The 12526-nt window shown below is 42.0% G+C and overlaps 1 protein-coding gene across 1 annotated transcript in view; it reads left to right on the top strand.

The window, feature by feature from the left end:
* The window catches only part of LOC135556830 (probable phospholipid-transporting ATPase IA), a 116596-nt gene that overhangs the window by 18122 nt on the left and 85948 nt on the right, over positions 1 to 12526 (top strand). The gene's annotated exons all lie outside the window — the stretch shown is intronic.

Here is a 12526-nt window from a genome sequence, read left to right as displayed (position 1 = left end):
AATGCCAAATGTGGAGCCACGCATATTTCCCACTTTGTGTGAAAGCATAAGTGGTGTAACGGTTCACCAAACCCACAATTCGGTACTTACAGTGTATTTGCTAAGTATTCAGGCCCCTTGACTTTTTCCACATTACATTTTCTGTGATAATTTCAATTGATTGGACATGATTTGGAAAGGCAAATACCTGTCTATATAAGGTCCCCCAGTTGACAGTTGGCAGAGCATAATCCAAGCCATGAGGTCGAAGGAATTGTCTGTATAGCTCCAAGACAGGATTGTATCGAGGCACAGTACCCAAAAAATTATGCAGCATAGAAGATCCCCAAGAACACATCATTCTTAAATGGAAGAAGTTTAGAACCACCCAAACTCTAACTAGAGCTGGCCGCCCGGCTAAACTGAGCAATCGGGGGAGAAGGGGCTTGGTCAGGGAGGTGACTAAAAACCCGATTGTCACTTTGATAGAGCCCTGGAGTTCGTCTGTGGTGATGGGAGAACCTTCCAGAAGGACAACCATCTCTGCAGCACTCCACCAATCAGGCCTTTATGGTAGAGTGGCCAGACGGAAGCCACACCTCAGTAAAGGCACATGACAGCCCACTTGGAGTTCGCCAAAAGGCACCTAAAGACTCTTAGACCATGAGAAACAAGATTCTCTGGTCTGATGAAACCAAGATTGAATTCTTTGCCCTGAATGCCAAGCATCACATCTGGAGGAAACCTGGCACCGTGAAGCAATCTGGTGGCAGCATCATGCTGTGGGAATGTTTTTCAGCAGCAGGGACTCGGAGACTAGTCAGGATCAAAGGAAAGATGAATGGAGAAAAGTACAGAGAGATCCTTGATGAAAACCTGCTCCAGAGCACTCAGGACCTCAGACTGGGGCGAAGGTTCACCTTCCAATAGGTCAACGGCCCGAAGCACACAGCCAAGACAATGCAGGAGTGGCTTCAGGACAAGTCTCTGAATGTCCTTAAGTGGCCCAGCCAGAGCCCAGACTTGAACCTGATCGAAAATCTCCGGAGAGACCTGAAAATAGCTGTTCAGCAAGGCTCCCCATCTAACCTGACACAGCTTGAGAGGATCTGCAGAGAAGAATGGGAGAAATTTCCCAAATACAATACTGCCCAAGCTTGTAGCGTCAAACCCAAGAAAACTTGACGCTGTAATCGCTGCCAAAGGTGCTTCAACAAAGTACTGAGTAAAGGGTGTGAATACTTATGTAATGTGATATTTCAGTAAAAAAAAAGTGGCTTTGCTTTATCATTCAAATCGAATCAAGATGTTTTTTTGTCACATGTGCCTAATACAACAAGTGTAGACCTTACAGTGAAATGCTTACTTATAAGCCCTTAACCAACAATGCAGTTTTAAGAAAAATAAGTGTTAAATAAAAAATAATTAAAGATAGGCAGTAAAATAACTGTGGCAAGGCTATATACAGGGGGTACCAGTACAAAGTCAATGTGCGGGGGCACCGGTTAGTCAAGGTAATTGAGGTAATATGTACATGTAGGGAGAGTTAAAGTGACTATGCATCGATAATATACAGAGAGAAGCAGCAGCGTCAAAAGAGGAGGTGGTTGGGGGGGCAATGTAAATAGTTCGGGTAGCCATTTGATTAGCTGTTCATTTGATTAGCTGTTAGAAGAGATCCTTTGTCCGACCTTTCCTAGCCCACGTTTACAGGGGCCGCTGCTAACTCAACGGCTAGGAGGTATCACTTCTGTAGTGAATAAGAGTTCAAAGTTCATACCATTCGCAACCAATAAATATAAATACTTCTCCTGCCAGGCTGCTCAGTTTGAAATCGAATTGGATTCTTCTATTCCTTTGGGCTCCTCTCTCAAATCCAGTCCCTTATACAATTTAAACTGATTTAGGCCTATGCCCGGGACATCAAGCATCCAACTTGTAATACCTCTGCAACCCTAAAGCAATCCCAGTCCTTGTGTGGCTGGTGGGTTGGGTGCTGCTTCTGTTGTTTTTTATTGAATCATTATTTCATTATTAGAGTGTCAGTGCACTCTCTGTAAATGCTGAAACGTAAACCCAAATGGTTGATGAACGGAGAATAAAGAATGTCACACACACTAAGGCATATATTACTTTGACTTATTTATTGGGAGTATAAACTGCCCAAACACAGATTGTCGGTCTTGATATGTGTATGGTGAAGCCTGGAGTACACACCATAGAAGGTGGGGGTGGGGTGGTGAGCCTTTTTGGAGCAAAATTGAATGGGTAGTGACCATCCGTTGCTTCTAGGTGACAGAAACAGAATGTGCTCTAAAGGCATGGGACCACAACACAGCGTAGGCATAGCCTATAGGTCTAGTGCTTTTTTTATGTGTTATTAGCGGTTGTTGAGTGAGTAGGGAGGCCCGAAGCGATTCAGAGCAAACAACAAGTGCTCTTATTCCCATAGTGACAGTATGGACCGCTGCTGAGCTGGAGCAGGTAATCAATAACTGACCATCCTTTCGCCTTTAGCCTCAGAAATGTCATCAAGCCGATGGACTCTTGTAGTGGCGACGTCACTGCTGCATCAGTCTTAGAAAAGGGCTATACACTGTAGGTGGTAAGGGTAGGACTGACACAACAATCGGTTTGAATTCTATTACAACTAGGATGTACTGTTGCCATGAGCTGTTATATTTACCTTGGTCTAAGTTCCTCAGCTACGCGTGTTAGTATTGTGTAGCCTATTCATAGATAATTTCGTTTTAACTTGGTTTATAGATGACCATGGCCCGGTTTCCCAAAAGCATCTTAAGGCTAAGTTCATCTTACAATCATAGGATCCTGTTGTTCCAACGATGAGCTTAGCCTTAAGATGCTGTTGGGAAACCGGGGCCCAGGTCTTCTCATGAGACAGGCAGGTAAAGGTATGAAATTTTCCAAGAAAGACATCCACTAAATGAGAGGGCCACCTACCAACACAACACAATAAACAGAAGCCATTACACAAGCAGCGTTCTTCCCCTCCTGTGTGTCTCTGTTTGTGTTCCTCCTTGCGCAGGCGAGCGGAGAGAGACAGAAGAAATTGCTTTTCTCCCCGCATGCCTTGAATACAGGCCTCTGAGTGTGATAGATTCCGTCTTCTCCACCACACCTATTCTCGGTATAACACAATGTCTTCCACAGCCATGGTGTAATTGCATTTGCTCTCTCCCTTCTCTCCCTTTCTCCAAAGCAACATTTATTTGTGGTGGACCATCAGTGAATATTACCGGGTGGCTCTTACGAGCCTTAACAATCCCTCCCCTGGGAATATACTGTAGGTAGACTTATTATGATGGCTAATGGCAGGTACATTCCTATTGAACCCTGTTCCACAGAAGCAAATCGAATCAAATCAAATCGAATGTTATTTGTCACATACACATAGTTAGCAGATGTTAATGCGAGTGTAGGGAAATGCTGATCTGATCCATAGCCTCCTTTTTATCACAGAATCATCATTCAATTTCTGCCGGAGGTAGAAAACGACTTTTGGGAAACCAGGCCCTGGTCATCTATAAACCAAGTTACAACAAAATGATCTGCCTAGAGTCGATTCGGCCAAGATTTGGTAGTGATGCTAAAAGGCTTCCAACAAGACGTGTCACTGCTGTGCTTTTCAGGGTTTTGCATCCAATTATATTGCACTCACAGCCAACATAGCCTTCCTGCAATTCGATTTTGTGATTATGACCAGACCATATGTTGTGTTTTTGCAAGGGTAATAGATGTTCATCCTCTTTATTCCTGCGTCTTTTTGACAAAAATCTACTTTGTTGATGTACAGGAACAGTTGGTTTTATCACATGGCTTTCTGCTGACTTTATCTAAACGCAACCTTTTTAATCTTATGTACTGTGTACTTACTAGATGTCTGAGTGTATCTCTGTCGAAAATCCTAACAGCAAGTCATATCAAATCAAATTGTATTGGTCGCATACACATGGTTAGCCGATGTTAATGCGAGTGTAGCGAAATGCTAGTGCTTCTAGTTCTGACAGTGCAGTAATATCTAACAAGTAATCTAACAATTCTACAACAACTATCTAATATACACAAATATAAAGGGATGGAATAAGAATATGTCCATATAAATATATGGAAGAGCGATGACCGAGCAGCATAGGGAAGATGCAATAGATTATATAAAATACAGTATATACATATGATATGTAAACATTATTAAAGTGGCATTATTAAAGTGACTAGGGATCCATTTATTAAAGTGGCCAATTATTTTGAGTCTGTATGTAGGCAGCAGCCTCTCTGTTAGTGATGGCAGTTTAATAGTCTGATGGCCTTGAGATAGAAGCTGTTTTTCAGTCTCTCGGTCCCAGCTTTGATGCACCTGTACTGACCTCGCCTACTGGATGGTGGTTGTGGCTTTGATGCTTGTCATCCTTGATGATCTTTTTGGCCTTCCTGTGACATTGGGTGTCCTGGAGGGCAGGTAGTTTGCCCCCGGTGATGCGTTGTGGAGACCGCATCACCCTCTGGATGGCCTTGTGGTTGAGGGCGGTACAGTTGCCTTACCAGGCGGTGATACATCCTGACAGGATGCTCTCAATTGTGCATCTGTAAAAGTTTGAGGGTTTTAGGTGACTAGCTGTAAAAGTGGAAAAGAAGTCTACATTTTAATACCTGAAACAGGCAATACCAACACAAAGTTGCGTTTTTTGTATTGTTGTATTGCTGTATTTTTGTGTTATGTTTTTTCATGCTGAAAATAGATAGTATTAATAGATATCATGACTCTTGTTTAGATACAGGTTTCTCTGCCGATTTTATAACTTAACTGTCTCTTTTGCATAGTTTTTTAGAGAGGGTGTTGCATGTGTGAGGGGGAGGAAAATGAATTAATGTTACCCAGAAGTTGAGAGTCACCAGGTACTCCAGGCTTGTGCAATGTAATAATCCACCCCCTTGCCTGTTTCCCCTGATGCATTTTTGGAGTAATTTCAGGCTAGCAGTTGCTGGCTTCCCAAAAAGTTGTTTTACTGTCAACATGTTACAGAATCACTTAATGTTGCCACTGTGTGAAGACTGTAACTGTATACACAATCCCTCGGGACCAGCTACACATGTCTACAATTGAAACAATTCCCAACACACAAACTCTTCGTACAGTCTCCAATTATAACATCCTCTCTGGAGAATTTTAAAAAGAGTCTTATGGTCTTGTGTTGTCATAGTAATGGAGCCTTGTGATAGTGTTTTTTTACTGGTGTCCTTTTTTCTCATTCTCATTCACAGCCACAGCACACAGTCATTATCTGAGGAGGCTGGATTTAATGACCCCAACTTGATGATCATGAAGTGGTCACTGGCGTTATTGCATTAATTAGGCCTAATGAATGAATTAATAAATTAACAATATTGTTATGGATGCTATTGGTGTTTATTTTATTTTTGGAGACGTTTTCATTTCTTTGTGATTTGATTATCTTGGATGGAAAACCTATTTTAAACACCCATGCATTATCTGAAGAGACACTTTTTCAAGTGTGGAGAGATTGTAGTGATGCCACAGGCGCTCAACCTGCTTTGTAGAATCTGCTGTGCTGATCGTGCATCTTACCATCGTCCTCTTCCTTGTTCTTGATTCAAACTGAACCAGAATATGGTGGCTTAGTTGTACTTCCACTACAAGATCTTCTGCTCTGCTGTCAACACCACCATACAACACAAATACTCACATATTCTAGAGGAGCACATGGTCAGTTCCAGTACAGCACCTCTTAGGGTTAAGTGCCTTGCCCAAGGGCACAATACTAAGACATTTTATCTGGGATCGTAAACCAGCAAAACTGTACTAAAGCTGCAAAACAAACCAACCAACCAACCACCTAGCCTGACCATGACACATCTTCCATGTGCTCAATTCAAACACGTCCCCCTTTGCGCGTCTGTGTTCGTCTTACTGTATTCGGAGGTTGCACTTCCTTAAACATGACATCCTAGCCATTAAACAACAGTTGACACTGCTCCTGGCTGTTTGCCGTAAACCCTGTTGAAACAACAACGAGCTGCGGCATTGGTGGGCTGGGGTGGAGGGGGTGCCTACAAAACTAAACATGGCCCTCTGGTGCTTTTCATTTTCTCTTGAGTCACCCTTGTCAAAAGTGATGCACTATAAAGGGAATAGGGTGCCATTTGGGATGCTGGCTCTGTGTCTGTTTTGTTTGTTTGTTGGTTGGTTTGCTTACTGCTCCGAGATAGGGAGGCAGAATCCCTTTACACGACTTGCTGCAAGTCCCCCTAACCTTCCAACACAGGTCACATCCGAAGCAGTGGGTGTGCGTCACTGGTGCCATGACACAGATTACAGATTACAGAGTTAGCTAAAGTTATACACCGTAGAGATGCTGTCTGGGCCAAAGATATACGTTTACAGACTCAAGCCAGATTGGCAATAATTTAGGAGATTGAGAAATCGATGTTTAAAACTAGTTAGAAAATTAAAATTTGATTGTGCAGGGAATCCAGCCAAGGTCTTGAAAAGTGTTACATCTCTGAGGGATAGTAACTCTTCTTCTCTTCCCCATCAAATGAATGTAATCTCTGGCACCATTACTGATAAAATTGATATAATTAATGCATTTAATCGCCATTTAATTTCTGCAGGCTATATTTTTGACTCCGTTTCCATGCCAACTCACTGGTCTGTGGTATGGATGATAATGGATGTCATTTGTTGAATGATACTGAAATTGTCTGGATATTACTAAAGGTAATTTGTCCATTGATACTGAAACTGTTGGTCTGGGGTTTTCTTTCAGGCAATTCTCTGCTAAGGGCCTTGCTAACGTTAGACATTCAGAAATCTAAAGTGTCAGATCATAGGGCTTCCTAGTGGCGCAGCGGTCTAAAGCACTGCATCTCAGTGATTGAGGTGTCACTACAGACCCTGGTTCAATTCCAGGCTGTATCACAACCAGCTGTGATTGGGAGTCCCATAGGGCGGTGCACAATTGGCCCAGCGTCATCCGGGTTAGGGTTTGGCCGGGGTAGGCCATCATTGTAAATAAGAACAAATTCTTAACTGACATGCCTAGTTCAATAAAAAAAATGGAACCTGGTCTGCTAAAACGTGCAGCGACCCTTATTGTTATTATTTACAATTTCCAGTAACAGCGACCCAATTTCTAGTAATTCACATTTTAAATCTGACATTGTCTTCAGGAATTATTCCCAAAACTTTGAAATCTGCATATGTGTTGCCTCTCCATAAGGGTGGTGATAGTAGTGATCTTGACAATTACTGACCAATTTCTAGGCATCCTTGTCAAGCTAAGATTCTTCAGTAAATATGCAGCTTCATTATTTTTTTGACTGTAAATGTATTTTAAATGTAAACCAATCAGGGTTTAGACCAGGCCATAGCACTATTACATTCACCACATTAGTTGTGAATGACCTTGTCAATCCTTTGGATGCTAAAATGAGTTGTGCTGCTTTGTTTATAGACATGTTTAAGGCCTTTGATACTGTTAATCATGGTATTTTGTTGGAGAAACTGTAATCTATAGGCCTTGGCTCTGCCGCATGTTCTTGGTTTCGTGACTATCTTAGAGACAGAACTCATGTCATTATGTTGGATGGAGTTATGTCTGATTTTGAGGTACATTAAGGTGTTCCACAAGGATTAATGTTAGGACCTGTTGTTTTTACGATATACATTAATGCTATTGGCCAATCTGTTAAAATGGGGGTCTTAATTTGTATGCGGATGACACTATTATGTATGCAATTGCTCTGTAATGAACACAAGGGGAGACAGAGAGCTGGTTTCAAGCGCAGGTGTTTATTACAAAGGACCACAGGAGGAGGCAGTTAGCTGGGTCCAGGGGCAGGCAGAAGATCATACACAGGGGTTCCAAAAAGGCAACAGTACAGGCAGGGAAAAGGCTAATAATGTAGTCCGGGAGATCAGGCAACAGGTAGATAACAGGAAATCTAATAGATTAAAGTACAGGCAGTGATTAGGCAAAAGGCGTCGTTAGTGAGGCAGGCAAAAACTATCATATATGGGAGGAGTAAATCACGGGAAAAACAGCACTCAGGAAGCCGTGTGTCACAAAGGAAACAATACCTCACAGTGATGGGTGCAAAGAACTGAACTAAATAGTGTGTGATAATGACATACAGGTGTGTGAACAGGTGATTAGAATTCAGGTGATTGGGATCTGGAGAGTGAGCTGCATTCATGGCATCTAGGTGTTTGAGATTGTGATCTGGAAAGTGAGCTGCGTTCAGGGAATCTACGTGTTTGAGGGTGTGAGTTGGAAGCAGACATTACATGCTCCAAGGTTACAGTCTGATTTTGCAGCTGTTCAGGAAGCCCTTGTGAATTTAAAGCTTTTACATAATACAGGCAAAACTAAATGCATGCGGTTTTCAAAGTCTCGTAAAAGTATCTCAGTTGGGTTACATCCTTGAAAGGTTCTGTAATTGAACAAATTCCTGCATACAAATACCTTGGTATTTGGATGGACAATGATCTGTCGTTTAAGAAACTTTTTAAGCTTGTTAAGAAGCCTAAATGTACGTGGGTTTCTTAATATAGAAATAAAGCTTTTTCTCTGGCTTTTTCTCTGGCTAGCAGGAAGCAAATTGTAGAATCAACTTTTCTACCTGTTCTTGACTATGGTGATACCATCTACCAAAACACAACTGACTCTAATCTAAAATCCCTTGATTCTGTTTATCATAGCACCCTTAATTTTATTACATCTGACAGTTTTAATACTCATCACTGCATCCTTTGCCAAAGACACACAGATCACTTCATTACTCTCTTTTTGTTTATTAAGCCCTACTCCACAAGCTTCCAACACACTTATGTTCTACAACGCAATGTAGAATTTATGGTTATAATACAAGGTCACACGGTTGGTAATGATGATGACAGCCTTGGTAACCACAGCATTCGGGAGATCTAGTAGTCTCCAGTTGGCACTTCATTTGGATGATTTGGTGTCCCTGAGTCAATTTTGGAAATTATTTAAGGATTTTTTTAGGGATTAATGTCTTTGTTTTATTTTATTATGATGGGTAATGTGTAAATTGTATGTTTTGTGTATTTTGTACATCATTTTGTGTGTGCTGATGTGACTGTTGTTCCCAGGGTACGCTTGTGAATGAGATCTAGGTCTCAATGTGTCTCGCTGGTTAAATAAAATACATTTGGAGCTGTCTGTAGTGCCCTCGCCCTAACTCTCTCCTATTCTGTCACACACACACACACACACACACACACACACACACACACACACACATTTACATTTACATTTAAGTCATTTAGCAGACGCTCTTATCCAGAGCGACTTACAAATTGGTGAATTCACCTTCTGACATCCAGTGGAACAGCCACTTTACAATAGTGAACAGCCACTTTACAATAGTACAGCCACTTTACAATAGTGCTAGCTGGGCCACTAGAGATCCAGAGTCCAAGCTCTGTCGCAGCCGGCCGCGACCGGGAGAGCTATGGGGCGGCGCACAATTGTCCCATCTCACTCTAGCGACTCCTGTGGTGGACCAGGCACATGCACGCTGACACGGTCGTCAGGTGTACGGTGATTCCTCCGTCACTTTGGTGTGGCTGGTTTCTGGATTAAGCGGGCATTGTGTCAAGAAACAGTGTGGCTTGGTTGGGTCGTGTTTCTCGGCCTTTGCCTCTCCCGAGTCCAAGTGGGAGTTGCAGCGATGAGACAAAACTGTATTGGATACCACGATATTGGGGAGAAAGAGGGGGGTAAAAAATAAATTGAATATCCATTCTAGTGATTCTATTTCTATGCTAGATGTTCTGATAATGACAATGAACACAATCCTATTGTGCCTTTCACTTCTGTTCTGTAGCTCTCATGGCTCTATACATTGTATGGTGGTAATCACTTCTGTGCAAAAACATTTTTTGTGAACAATTGTTTTTTTATTGGGTCACAAGGGCAATACAATGATAAAAATACTCTCCCACCTACTCCAAACATACTCCGGGCACCCCCCCCAAAAAAATATAGAATACATTTATCAATTTTTTACAATTTTAAAATTTATTTTACCTTTATTTTACTAGGCAAGTCAGTTAAGAACAAATTCTTATTTTCAATGACGGCCTAGGAACAGTGGATTAACTGCCTGGTCAGGGACAGAATGACAGATTTGTACCTTGTCAGCTCGTGGATTTGAACTTGCAACCTTTCGGTAACTAGTCCAACGCTCTAACCACTAGGCTACCCTGCCGCCCCACACATCAAGTTAAAATATACAACTCGCTCCAGACTAGAATATGCACAGCAGGTGCCATTAATACAGGTAATGAGTGGAGGACAGAGGAGCCTCTTAAAGAAGATGTTACAGGTCTGTGAGAGCCAGAAATCTTGCTTGTTTGTAGGTGACCAAATACTTATTTTCCATCATAATTTGCAAATAAATTCATTAAAAATCCTACAATGTGATTTTCTGGATTTTTTTTCTCATTTTGTCTGTCATAGTTGAAGTGTACCTATGATGAAAATTACAGGCCTCTCTCATCTTTTTAAGTGGGAGAACTTGCACAATTGGTGGCTGACTAAATACACTGTATATAGGAGAATATTGTCTGCATATGGTATGAGAGGAGGATTTAATCAGTATTGGAGAAGTAACTACATTCTGCCTTAGATGTTGTGCTAATAAAGGCTCGAGCGTCAAAATGAATAACGTTGAAGATAGGCCATCTCCTTGTCTACATCCCCGAAAAATAGGGAATGGCCTTGAGTGTATGCCGTTAGAACAAACCATAGCACCAGGGTTAACATATAACACACAAACCATATCAATAAAATTCTTTCCCAAACCAAATTTCTCCAAAACAGACCACAAGTACTGCCATTCAAGCCAGTCAAAAGCCTTCTCAGCATCTGGAGACAGCACAGCACACGGTGTGTCCAGCTGTTGTGTTTCATGTATTATATGCATCAATCGATGGACATTGTCAGCTGGAAGGTGACCTTTCATAAAACTTGACTGGTCCATGTGAATCAACTTATCCAAATACTTTTCCATCCGTAACGCCAATACTTCTGAATACAATTTTTGGTCTGAATGAATTAAAGATATCGGACAATAATTTGCACAGTCTGTGTGATCTTTCCCTTTCTTTGGCAGTAGAGAGATTAATGCAGAGTTAGTATGCTCAGGGGGAATAAAACCATGTCGATGACCGAATTAATTGACTCCAATAATACTGGTCCTAAATTGTCCCAAAAATGTAGTAACAGCTCAGGTGGCACCTTTCAGTGCCAACTCCAGTTCCTCTAATGAGACGGGTTGGCCCAGATCCGCAGATTGCTTCTCCTCCAATAAAGGCATATCATGATTGTCTATAAACTACCCTCCATTTGTCTGGTTCAAACTGGATATAATATTTTTTATAACTCCTGATAAAAAGACAGAAATGTTCCATTAATTTCCTGTGGATCAGAAAGTAAGCCTTTAACTGGGGATTGAATAGATTCTATAGAAGTACAAGATTAACTTTGTTTCAATTTTAAGGCCAGAAGCCTGCTTGGTTTGCTCCCATTAAAATAATAGTTCTGCCTCACTCTATGGATGATGAACTCAGCTCTTCTTAATAAATCATTCAGTTCGAGTTTAACCAGCCTCAAATCATTGCTGACTGTCACAACTTCTGCCGAAGTCGTTGCCTCTCCTTGTTCGGGCGGTGCTCGGCGTTCGACGTCTTCTAGCCATCATTGATCCATTTTCCATTGGTTTTGTCTTGTCTTCCCAGACACCTGTTTTCAATCCCATTCATTACCTGTCGTGTATTTAACCCTCTGTTTCCCCTCATGTCTTTGTTCAGAGATTGTTTATCGTCAGTGTAGTGTTTTTGTATAGGTGCGTGACGGGTCTTCGTACCCATATTTATTTATTATTCATTTGTCTATTTAGTGTTATGGAGCATGTTACTTGGACTTTATTAAAAGACTCCATTTTGCACTCCGTTTGACTCTCCTGCGCCTGACTTCCATGCTACCTATACACATATGCCTGAAAGAATCTCTGACCCTAAATATGAAGTCAGCAGGAGAGGACACTATGCTCATGAAGCTGGAGGAACGCGTTCGGGAACAAGAGGAGGAGATTGACTGTATAAGCTCCGTCATGGATCGCATTGTCCAGAATATGGATCGCTGGGAGAGACGGAGTTTCTCCAGCGCCACCACCACCACAACCGGAATCTCCCTTGAACGTTTATTCCTCTCCGTAACCAAAGATCCATTTATACCTACCCACGGGATACAACGGAGATACTGCCGGCTGCCAGGGTTTCCTCCTTAAACTGAACTTGTATCTAGCCACGGCCTCACCAGTACCATCTGACCGTGAGAAGAGTTACGCCCTCGTCTCATGCCTCCCCGGGAAAGCCCTGGAATGGGCCAGCGCTGTGTGTAGAAGGGAGGATGCGACGTTGAACCATTTTGAGGATTTCACCCACCAATTCCGGATAGTATTCGATCATCCACCTGAA

Source organism: Oncorhynchus masou, chromosome 15, assembly GCF_036934945.1.
Source record: "Oncorhynchus masou masou isolate Uvic2021 chromosome 15, UVic_Omas_1.1, whole genome shotgun sequence".
NCBI lineage: Eukaryota > Metazoa > Chordata > Actinopteri > Salmoniformes > Salmonidae > Oncorhynchus > Oncorhynchus masou.
The sequence above is the reverse complement of the archived record's forward strand: the minus strand, read 5'-3'. Positions and strand labels throughout refer to the sequence as shown.